The sequence below is a fragment of the Zalophus californianus genome, chromosome 12 (assembly GCF_009762305.2).
Source record: "Zalophus californianus isolate mZalCal1 chromosome 12, mZalCal1.pri.v2, whole genome shotgun sequence".
Classification (NCBI taxonomy): domain Eukaryota; kingdom Metazoa; phylum Chordata; class Mammalia; order Carnivora; family Otariidae; genus Zalophus; species Zalophus californianus.
The window spans coordinates 14,216,894-14,229,318 of record NC_045606.1 but is presented as its reverse complement, the minus strand read 5'-3'; the positions used below and the strand labels follow the sequence as shown (position 1 = coordinate 14,229,318).

At 38.8% G+C, this 12,425-nt stretch overlaps 1 protein-coding gene across 2 annotated transcripts in view; it reads left to right on the top strand.

The window, feature by feature from the left end:
• Positions 1-12,425, top strand: part of POU6F2 (POU class 6 homeobox 2) — a 494,308-nt gene that overhangs the window by 101,999 nt on the left and 379,884 nt on the right. Inside the window, exon 1 of one of the 2 annotated variants that reach the window (XM_027575065.1) lies at positions 11,950-11,961. The exons of the other annotated variant lie outside the window; for it this stretch is intronic. The gene's annotated coding sequence lies outside the window, so the exon portion shown is untranslated. Of the gene's footprint in view, positions 1-11,949; positions 11,962-12,425 lie in introns of those variants that run through there. 2 annotated transcript variants of the gene reach the window in all.

Sequence of the window (12,425 nt, the reverse complement as noted above, 5' to 3'; positions counted from 1 at the left end):
CAGTCAAGATATCTTCAGTGTGGGGAGGCCATGGAAAAGCATTACCAGATAAAGAAGGAGTTGGACAATATACCGCACACATAATCTTCTTTTAGACATTAGTAAAAAGCAAATGAAAGATGAATCAAAAGGGGAGTCAGTGGGCTGCTATTGAACTTGAAACCCAATTAATATAGAGTGGACTAAACATTATATATTTAATAGTTAAGAAATTGAATACAAAGACAAAATAATATTGAAAGAAAAAATTGCAGAATATAAAACACTTTTATAATAATAGTAAATTTGGTGTAAAATGCTAAAGACTTGAAGAGTGGTTGTATACAGCTCTATGAAGCCATTCTTTTAAAAAAAATCTTATAGAGAAGTGGTGCTTTTTTGGTATCATTATATTCTCAATTACGATAGTTAAAAGCTAAAACCTAATATATATATTTTTAAATAGTAGTAACCACTCAAAGAACTAAAAGCAGGATATAAAACTTTTAAATTTCTAGCAAAGATCAGTACAAACACACACACAAATGAAACAAACACCGGACAAGACAAAAAAGGAGGCAGAGTAACTGAAAACATTAAAATGGAAAATAATAATAATAATAAATATAATAAAAATAAAAATAATAAAATATAATAAAACTATAACTGAAAACAAATGGTGAGGTAACTAAAATAAGACCAAATGTACTGATTATGAAAATGAACATAAATGTTTTAAATTTCTCCATAAGATACAAACTGCAAGTTTACATTAAAAAAATCCAGACATAGGGGTGCCTGGGTGGTTCAGTTCAGGGTCTGCCTTCGGCTCGGGTCATGATTCCAGAGTCCTGGGATCGAGTGGCGCATTGGGCTCCCTGCTCAGTGGGAAGTCTTTTTCTCCCTCTCCTTCTCTGTCAAATAAATAAATAAAATATTTTTAAAAAATAAAATTAAAAATTAAAAAATCCAGACTTCTTAGTAACAGAAAGCACAACTAAAATAAAATATTATAAAAATGGTAAAAGCAAAGAAAAAGCAAATGTTTATTAGTAAAATTTAAACAAAACGTAGAATTCAAGACAAGAAATACTAAGGGATAAAAATAAGATAGAATCAACTGCAGACTCCTTAGGTTTTCTATATAACAGCAGTAACCATGTACATAACTTCGTTATAGACAGGGAAATTGATTTTATTGGAAACAGGAACAAAGCAAAATATTTGGAAAATTTTAAATGAAAATGTGTGTAATAAATACAAAAAAACTCACACGTGACTGATAATAATAAAAGAAAATTTAAGTAAATGGGAAGAAAGGGCCATTTCTTCATGGTGACACTGAATATTATAAAGATTACATTTATTTATCTTTTTTAATTTTAGAATTTGAAAAAATGATTCTAAATTTCATCTAGAAAATAAACAGCTGAGGATATGGAGAAATTTTTGAAAAAGAAGAATAGAGTACAGAGAATTTTTGCTCTAATATGTATATTACATAATCTATAATACACATATAGTTATATATAAATACATGTTAATATAATTTCTAAAATGTATATATTATATATGGTATATACTTGTATGTTTAATACATACATATGGCCTTATTTGTGGTCACATATATAGCATACAAAAACAGGCCTGAGTTCCATTAGAATGTTCCATTAGATTCCATTAGAAGTTGGCTTTTGATTAAAAGAAAAAGAAAGCATAATATGCAAATGGGTTATTCAATTAATTGTGCTTTAAAATGGACTATTTGGGGAACTTTTTCAGTTAATGCCATATACCCACACAAATTCCAGACAGATTCTAGACTTACGCTGAAACTAAAAATCACAGAAAATAAAAAATATTGGTGAATATGCCTTCTCATGGATGATTTCTCATCATAAAAGCCATAGAATAAGGCATAAGGAAAAGAATTGATAAATATGACTGGATACGAATTCTTTAAATCTTTCTTTAAAAATCAATACCAAGTTCACTTAGAGCTTTTGGCTAAATGTACGACATCCTTCACTTGGCTCCAGGATTCTCTCCTGTGCTCAAACGCTGCCTGCAGGAGGTTGGGTTTGCTGGAACAGACGTCCCCAATAGGAGAGTGGAGGCGATGTTGGTAAAGGAGAGATACCAGGGGGACAAAGCTCAGTGTTGGAGACTCTGTCCCACTAACTTCACTGGGACATAAGATTTGGGAAGAAGTGTTTTACTTTGGTTTCACCTTTTTCCCTTCTTTTTACGTCAACTAGAATTTGGGGTGGGGTGGGGGTGGGGTCGGGTGTGTCTGCTGTTTCAGTGGTCTAAAAGGCTGTCCTGCTGAAAAGGTCTGCTTTTCTGTTTAGCATTTATTTTCTCTGGCAAACTTCTTTGGTTTTTTTAAAGTAAACTTGTGTTTTGAGTCTTAGTTGTTTTCAGTATTTTCCAGCCTTATCATTCTTCTGTGTTACATTATTCCATGTGCACCAATGATACCCAACAGTTTATTTGTATTATGTTTGATTTTTTTTTAAACAAAATTTCACAGTTCTGTAATGTCAGGCACTTTTATTTTCATTGTGATTTATATATAATGTAGGGTTCTATTTGGGAGTGACTGCAAGCATTTTTCTGTCTGTGTGCAACTGGGTCTGATTATTAATCCCCTCTCCTACCCTTTCCCGGGTAATTTAAATTGGTCATGGTAGATTTGTGTCATAGATTTGAACAGTTTTTAGGTTTTACTAAGTTTGGAGTTTAGATCTGGGAAAGAGGTTTTCTTTACATTTTAGTGTGAGATAGAAAGCCACCTTATTACAAATTTTTTTATTTTTCAAAATAATCTATATTAAATGAGGGTTTTCTGATCTGTACTTAGTGTTTAGCTACCTTTTTCTATTTAAAAAATTAAAAATAAAAGTTATGTTCTTATTAGCTTAAAGCTTGATTTGATCTTTGTTTAAATGCCAAAACTGTACTTAAATGAATTATTTAGAATGCCACAAATTTGCACAGTTTTCATATATGTATATAATCACATTCATGTATATTTAGGTACATATAACGCTTTCTAAATGAGTTTTGCTCTTAAATCATTTGGCTTGCTATTTACTCCCTTTTGTAGTTTTTAATCTAAGGAATTTTAAGTCTCAATTTAAAAATTATCACATTTAAAAGCTTTCTCTTTGTGCAATCTGAGTATATGTGAGAAATCACAATTGGCATAATTTGTCTTAGTGGATATTCAGGGCTTTGGAAGTCATTATTTCTGGGCTTGGTAAGTGAATTTAAGAGACCTACTGCTCTAGAAAGTGTAGACGGCCAAAGGACCATTTTGTATTGTTTCCTGGTTACTAGTCTAATTATACTGTGTGTGCTAATATTACTCTATTCTTTTTGTTATAGATTGTCTTAACAGTAGGTCAAGTAATAAAAAAAGATTAAATAATTTAAATCCTTAAAAAAAATCAATACCAAAAAAATCACAGGGAAATAAAATATTCTGGAAAAAATATTTGGAATTCTTACAGCTTGGAATCAAGAAGACTGCCAAATTACATGTTATTTAACTTCATCTCAATTTCATCATCAGTGAAACAGGGATAATAACACTCTTGTTTGTTGAGAGGGCTAGAAATAAAGTATATACTTAGAGCAAAATAAGTGTCAGTTGTTCTTTCTTGTACTTCTCTATATCTATAGGAAGTTCAATGAGGAAAATACTTAAGACCCCAACAGAAAGACATGCAAAGGATGTGAGTAATTTATGAAAGAAGAAACTTAATTAGCTAATAAACTTGAAAAATTTAACCTTGCTAATGAGATGCAAATTAAAACATTAATAAAATGCCAGTTTCCATCTAATAAATTAGAAAAAAATTTAAAAATATATATAATATGAAAGAGAAGCCTCCTCATACACTGGGAACATAAATTTTCCACCAACTGACCTTGAAAGCAATTTGGCAATGGGCCATACTCTTATACCTGTAATTTCACTCCTGAGAATATATTTAAAACTGTCAAAATTTTATTTTTGTGTGAATAATTGGACACATCTTAAATCAAGGGACTCCCAAGGTTTTGTGATAACTCAGCTTTATCGATGCAAATAATTTTTACCATATACTCCTAATGTATGTAAGTTTATTTATTTATTGGTTTTTGTACCATTCATTTTTACCACTAAAAAACATACCCCAAATAGAATGGAAAAAATTGAAATAAAAATAGAAATTTTAATACTTTCTTCCTGCACCTTACTGCATTGTCTTGCATATCTCCTAGTGTGCATGGACCCTATTTCAAAGACCACAGCCCAGAATGTTCTGCAGTTAGAAAAGAATTAAATAAATAAGGGCACATCCATCAGAGTAAATATTATTCAGCTATTAGAGATTACAATTTTGAATAATGTTGAATTTTGAGAACATGGTTACTATATAATAATAATGTCTATGAGGGCAAATATAGTGCCCAGCTGACTCATTGTTAGCTAGTAGCACATGTTAGGTCTTCAATAACTATTTATTGAACGAAAAAGTGTATTATAAAAGCAGGACACTAACTTATATATGCAATATGGATCTAAAAGCATGAACAAAGAGGACAAAAATTGTATACAGACATACTATATATGTGTGTGCATATATACACATATATGCATGCATAAATATATATATAATTTTCAAAAACTTCTACAATGCGTTACATAATTGCAAACTAAAATTCAAGGTAGATATGAATGAAAAAATAGAGCTCAAAATCTGTCAAAATGAACAATTTTCAAAGGACAAAAGAAAATCTTAAGTATCGAGAATATGAAATAAATATTTGAAGACCTGAAATTGTATGACTCAGAGGCCAGAATAAGAGGCATTTATAGAGGGGTTTCTCTTATGTCAGAGTCACTATGAATCTGGGTAGTGCTATGGCATGCTTCCTTCGGAAACGTTGGGGAAACTTGGTGACGCTTTCCATCTGGGTCCTTAGCATAGCCCCTTAAGGTGGGCGTTCTCACATATCAACGTGGGGAAGAGTTTCCTGAGGAACTTGTTAGAAAGTGTAGATTCCTGAGCCCCTCCCTCTGCAATTCTGATTGGCCGGTATGAGGAAGGGTCCCGGAACCTAATCCTTTGGCCCGCCCCCAGGTGGGACCGATCCCCAGGACCTGACACTCACAGTTGGGGGTTGTGGAGAGCAGGACCAAGCCCTTTCCCTGAATCACACAGAACCTCAGCGACACGTCCCATCCCAGAGTGGATGGCAACAGACAGATGGTGTAGACTGGAGAGGAGACTAGAAAGGCACTAGCATCTTGCAAGTGCCACCACGGAACCCAAAGCTGTCTTAAGAAGAGGACTTAAGGAGCAGAAATCTCCAAACTGAAGCCCGTGCAAGCTATTAAGAGTGGAAAAGGGTGCTTTTTATCATGTAGGAGTAGATCAGAGAATGCAAGTGACCAGTGTGTTAGAGGAACTTGCTTCAAGAGGTAGAACTTGCTTCCAAAATCATGGCCAAGCTTGGGAGGGGCATTAATGCCGGCAGAGTCCTGTAGGTGACCGTCTTTTTCCATGTATCATCCTTAAGCCCCATTGGGAAGTGATAGATACTATTTTAACTGAAAGAACTACTCAGAGAGGTTAAAGTGACTTTTCTAAGACTACACTGGGGTCTATCTAGTCAAGTGTTCACAAGGATGGACTCAGTGATGTTGGGGACCCCCTCCTTCCTCACCTGCCCGCACCTGCCCAGGGACACTTTGGTAATAATCCCATCAGGCCTGACAGGTGAGCAAGCAAACAGCCAATGCAGGTTGTACCAAAGCAGGTAAAGCAGAGAGACGGTTCATTTGATTAATTTTTCAAAAGAAATTAAGTTGATAGAAAGGCTGTGCAATAAGGTAGTGAGAAAAAAAAATGTGGCTTAAATTTGGGTTTTCATAAGATTTGAGTGTATGCCTTCTGCAATCCTTTATTTTTAGTTAAAATTTTGTTAGGAAAAGGGGCCGCAAGGAAACTTTTGGAGGTGATGGATGGGTTTATTACCTTATTGTGATAGTGGGTTCATACGTGTATGCATATGGTCAAACTCACAAATTACATACACTGAATATGTGCAGTTTTAAAAATATCAATTATAGCTCAATGAAGCTGTTAAAAAAATTTTTTTAATCTGGTACCCAAACCACAAGGTCTTTCCCTCCATGCTTCCCTCCTGTCTCCCCCACAAAGCAGCCTTTTGAAAGGTGAGCCAGATCCTGTCACATCTTGCTCAAAACCCTCAGATGGTTTCCCCTCATGCTTGGAATTAAACCCCAGGTCCGCACAGTAGCCCAGAAGACCCCACCCGATCTAGCCCTTGGCTACTTATCTGGCACCCGTTTCTCTGGTCTAACCTCCAACCACGCCCAGCCACCTGCCCTCAGCCACCTTGAACTCCTGGTCCCTGGAGGCCACTGAGCAGGCTCCCAGGCCAGGGTCGTTTCCTCACCATCCCCTTATGATGTTCCATGGCCTCCCCTTGCTGCCTGTTTGTGTGACCACTCTCCTCTTACGTGAGTTACACACCCACACTCCTCCGCACGCTTGACCCTGCTTTATCTCCGCTCATAGTGCTAGCCACTCCCCAGCAGCGTGGTATCTCCTCAACTGTGTGTTTGTCCGTCTCCCAGGCTCATTTCAGCTGCACGAGGGCCTGCATTTGATCTGCCTCATTCTGTGATGTGTTCCTATCACCTTGAAGAGTGAATGGCATGGCAGGCAATACTCACTCGATACATATTTGTTGAATAAATGAATAACTAGCATTTAAAAACATTCCCATGTCAAAGTTAAGTAGGGAGGAAAAAAATCTCCCATAATCCTCATGCAACAAAGCAGCAAACTGTTTTCCACTGGATTCAAAAAACGTATTCAATTTTTAAAAACTGGTTGTAATTGACTCTATTTTTGTATCGAAAAAACTTGGGAATTGGTTTCCCGGTTTATTTTAGTGCTAATTGGAATTTACTTTTCTGGTTGTTTTTCACCAATAAGATGATTTCTTACTGATTTTTTAAAGGGAGTACTCTGCAGGTTTGATTAGAGTTTTGTTTGACATAGTAAGGAAATGAGCACCCACAAGCGGCCCCCTCAAGATCGGAAAGGCAAGGGCGAGCCTTGCATTCGGAGCCCAGATCTTACAGGGCTGCCCAGCGGGGAAGTAGAGACATAGGTCCCATAGCTGGAGTTAGTGAGGAAGTAAGAGACCCCAGCAACAATCCATTTCTCATTTGTTTTGTGCAGAAAACAGAAAACTTTTCAGGCCAAAGGCATGGGCATATGGAGGAAGAATACGGAAGCTCAGTGGAGCAGAAGGAAAAAGGATTGTGTAAGGACATTACCTTCCAGCCATGTATAAGTGAGCCTTCTTGGGGCCCTGGTACATGGATGTCATTGGAGTAGACCCACTTGCCAATCCGATTTGGGATGAGTCAACCAGCACTGAGTTGAAATTGTCTATTTTCACTCTATTGAGGATTTGTCTAAGCAAATTAATGGTAGTGGGTTAAGAATAGGGGAAAATGAAGGCTTCCAAAGCCACTGAAAGGAGCCAATTGCTTATAAAGACCATAGCCCATCTATATTATATACCTAATATCTATCTATCTATTTTGTGAATGTGCCTTACCTATTTGTTAAAATGGGTCTATTTTCCTTTGACAACATACTACCTATTCTTGTTACTGTAGGTGCTTGAGGATATTAGGGAAGCAATTCTTTAAAAATACTCAGTGACAAACAGTAGTAACTCAGATGCTCATCTGCACCATCCGGGCAGGCCCTCATTGTCATGATCCTGCAGTTGGCTGTGTTGATACCTTGTTTTTTTGTGTGGGAGTCATCAGTTGCAGATTAGCTCTCTAAAATAAGGAATGAAGTCCAGAAAAGGCCAGTTGAAACTCCCTGGGTGGAGGAGCATGTTTATTCATTAGCATCCGGAATGATGGTAAAGCGGGACTTCAAAGAAAGGATGTTGTGTGTGCGCACGCGTGCAGGCGAGGTCCACATGCTGAGTATACGCTGGCATTTTACAGAAAGGGAACATAAGGATTCCAAGAAAATGTTATGTCTGTGAAAAAAAGTATACTAGGCTCATAGAAGATGCTGAGTACCGTTACTCTCCTTTACTGGTGTCTACTAGATGGTGGAATTTTTGATGGTAGCAAATGTTTCTTGATCCTTACATCCCACACAGTCCCCAGCCCAACACTTCGTACATGATGAACTGTCAATAAAATATTTCTTGAGCTGCATCAGTTTTGTCTTAGTAGATTCTGATTCAGACATTCCCCCAATCACACAAACTGAAGAGGACATAAATAAATATTAATAAAAACCAGCCTTCTTTTAAAGTCGCCCTCGATTTCGAAGACTGGAGATTTAAAGAAATACTTAGCTAAGTCTCTTTTTGTAGTTTGGGGTGGAAACAAAATATTTTTAATAGTGGTTAATAAGATAACTGATGAGTGTGAGAGCCCAAATCCCCAGGAATGAGAACATTTAGCTAATCTTTCCAATCACATTCTCCCTCCCTCCCCACCCCCCTCTCCTTGGAATTATGTTATCTCTGCTCCTTTTAAAAGCTCAGAAGCCTTTTGAATTGGAGCGGCATTCAAAGGACAGTCAAGGGTCACCCTTGGAATATTAAAGGCGAGTGGATTATAGGAGAGGGGAGGGAAAGGGAGCAGCTGGGCTAGGCGGAGCCCTGTGCAGACCCAGGGCAGAAAATGGGAGGAAAACTCCAGAGGAACTGGTGTTGGCTGAGAGAGCTGCCCCGATTGCTCCAAAGGACCCAAGGTAGCAGCAAACATCACAGCCCACATTATTAGTGTTCGGGTGCTGGCGGCTGCAGTCTGGGAGTAAAGAAAAGCAAAACACATATTAGCGAAATCAATTAGGCAATGGCCTTTTGAACAGAAATAGAAGGGTTCCTTTAGAGACCGCGGCTACAGGAAACTTGAACCTTGAAAAATTAAAAGCCAGGGACTGTTTAATTCAAGGATCCAATTCTATAGGATTTACAGCTGGCTGACCGATACTTCTTTCTTAAAATAACAAGCACTTAGGATTTATAAATTCCTTCTCAGAAGATGTCAAAATAATTTAGTTTTCAAAAATCTGTGTTTTGACCTTTCTTCCATCATTTATAGGTATTGATTCTTGTTTTTGTTGTTAAATAAAATCAATGAATATTTAGTGGGGGCTTATTATGTGCCAAACACTGCCCTAAAATTTGGAGTGGGAGGATGCAGGGAGCAGGCCCCTACTCCTTAGCTGTGGTTCCCCACTGATTTTGGTGGGGAGGATGGGGCGACGGATCGTGAATCCCTTTGAAAATATGATGAAGGCTAGGAGCTTCTCCATAATAAAATGCACACGCACTCATCCTTTGTCAGGACAATTGCTAGACAGAGAATAGCATATACATCTCTTATTATAACTATGCAATGGGGTCTACTGTAAGCACTGTTTGTGGATTATTTATTTAGACGCAAGCCTATCTCACAAGGCATGTATTTTTGCTCCCATTTCCTCTCAGGGAAACTGAGGTGCAGAGAGATGTGCTAAGATCCTTGCCCCAGGTTCCTTGGTGAGTAGGAAGTGACCTCAGGCCCCAGCACAGGCTCTTTGCCCCACTGGGCAGTGCTGGCCTGGAGACTTGCAAGGTTCCGGTGAGGCTGATCACCACTGCCCACTGTGGGCCAAAGGGAGGGCATCTGTGCAGGGTAGACCAGAAGTCACCAGACATTTTATCATCACCTGCCAGAAAATCATCCCGGTATGTTTACAATCATTAGAAAAACGTGCTGGCTCATTCTCTGGCTGTGCACTGCCTATCCACAAGCCACTGCCAGAGAAAAGCTGTACCCGGGCTGAGTGTGGAGGCTCTGGGACATTAAGCAGGACTTTGGACCCAACTCCGAAGGTACTGTGCCACGGTCAGGTTTCAGAGCTGGATTTTTAGGAACGTTAGTCTGTCAGCAGGGGGCAGAATGGATTTTTCTATTTATTTATGGAAATTTGAAACTATAGGGAACTGGAATATTTTTTGAATCAAAAGTTTTTCGCCCCAACTGTATGTCCTTTGCCATCCAGGATGGAAAAATAGAATGAGATGGATCCCCATATTTAATGTAGTACTCATTTAAATTGAGTATTTGCCTCTGAGAAAAATGATAGAATTAGAGCACTTGTAACAAAATCCTATTTCCAATATGCTGTGAGGGTTTGATGAGACTAGCCCTGAGTGACATGAGAGCATGTCACTTGTGTAGAAGTGTTAGGCTCCCCTTGGTGAACCGGGGATTCTTGCGGGATTCTTGCAGGGTGAACAAAGGGCATGACAGAGCTAGGAGGCCCAGGCTTTGGGCGGGAGGAGTCTGGGCTCATCTGGGGCCACCCCAAGATCCAGCACTGATGCCTTGCTTGGGAGAGCTTACCCTCCTCCCCCGGTCCCACCGCTCCCCCGCCCCCCCGCCATTGGTAGCTTTTCTCCTGTTCAACCTCAGTCCTGCGGCGGGGGGGGGGGGGGGGGGGGGGGGGAAGGGGGGGTGTGAAAAAACATTTGTTTTTCCTTTTCAGTGTCCATATTAAATTTTTCCATTTTGTCCTGTGGTTTTTTCCATTTTGTCCTGTGGTAAAACAAAGTAACACAAGCACACGAAACCAAACTCACATTTCTGGAAGCAGGATACAGGTCAGCGTATATGTGTGTGCAATGCCAGATGGGTCAGATAGCCAGGTGAGGCCTTAGTTTCCACATTGTGCAATGTCAGACATGACTACATGTATTTTGAAATATTAAAAATATCAACCAAAGACAATCCTTGCCTTCCCCTTCCCTTCCTTCCTGTCTGCCTTCCTCGCAATTATTAATCAGTCATCAATCAATCAATCAATCCAAACACATTTATTAAGAGCCTGTTTTATATCAGACCCAATACCCAGAACTCTGAGACCTGTTACCTACAAAAAACTCAAGCATCTCAGCTTGAGGCAAAGGCTTGAGTATTTTGGAAAAGGAAGCGATTAACCAATGGGAAAACTGTCATGATTTTATTGCATCTGTAATGCATCACAAATAGGTAGGATGGGCAGAACTATGAGACCGTTTCTCCAAGTATATTGAAAACTCCACCTAAAATGGATGAGAGGAGCCAATATGGTGGTTAAAGGCTTGGAGTGGACACTTTTGTCCTTCCTTGTCTCCCTTGGAGGTCCTGGAGGCTCCCCACTAAAAACCTTAGGGCTTCTCAGTTCAGTGCTCAGTTTGAAAACTCCGAAACTAGAGGCAAGGTTCTTTCATTTTGTGAACTTACCATGTCATCCACTTCTGCAAAAGGTTGCAAATATTGAGATTATACGTAGTAAATACCTCCAGAAAGAAAGCATTTTTAGGACAGAGATTGGTTGTTCTCTCTTTGTACATTCAAACCATTAAATGCAAGTTCACTTTAATCTGAGTTGTATTCTGATTCAATCCTGAGACCTATTTGAAGCCATCAGATTATGAAGAATGTATGGATAGAGGGTATGCGTATACGATGTCAATACCACTGTATAACCCCATTACCAAAAGACCAGATCTCGATGAGCCTGAATTGAACTTTTATTGATGCTTTTTCACAAATGCAGCAGAAATTGAATTGATGGTGCTCTTATGTTATCAATAACAGTGTCTCCCTTTTTTCCCAGGTAAGTATACATGAAGCATCATCCACACGGTGATTTTAACCTCTTGGGGCCAAAAGAGCTAAGAGCTATAGAGGTTCAGGGTGACGATCTAGATTTGTGTCTGAGTGCACACTCGAAGTCCAGAACTCGCAGACTCCCATTTGATTGATTGCTATGTTGTTATGCCAACTTATAGATTTGTACTGATGAGCTGTTTTGTTTATTTGCTTGTTTCTGTTTAGATGCAGCGCCGTGTCTAATGCTGTCATCTTTAATTAGAGTCATCAATAAATGTGTTGATAATTAACACTGGTCAACAAAAGTATAAGCATAGTGAAGAGGAGGTGGGGCTAGGAGAGAAATAGCAACCCTAGGTGGTGATTGACAGGGGAGGAGGAGGTTGCTTATCTGAGGTTCAACAAAAAGACAAGAGACTCTTTGACTACGCCCATATGTACATTTAAAGGAAATACCATCTTCTGACAGTCAGGCAAATTAGATATTTTGCAGTCTTATTTTTCCTTTCAACATGATTGTGGCCATCCACCTTGACTAAATAGCCCCCGAGAGAATGTTGGGGATTGGTGGGGCAGCAAAGAGTGTAATTTGCCCAGACCGTCTTCTGAAGAGGGAACCGTATTTCACTCTGTAATGACTTGCCTGCCCCTAACACAACATTCATCTAATTGTGGGTCAACATCCAGTATGGTGGGTTGTGTTGCACATTTCTTACACACAGTTATT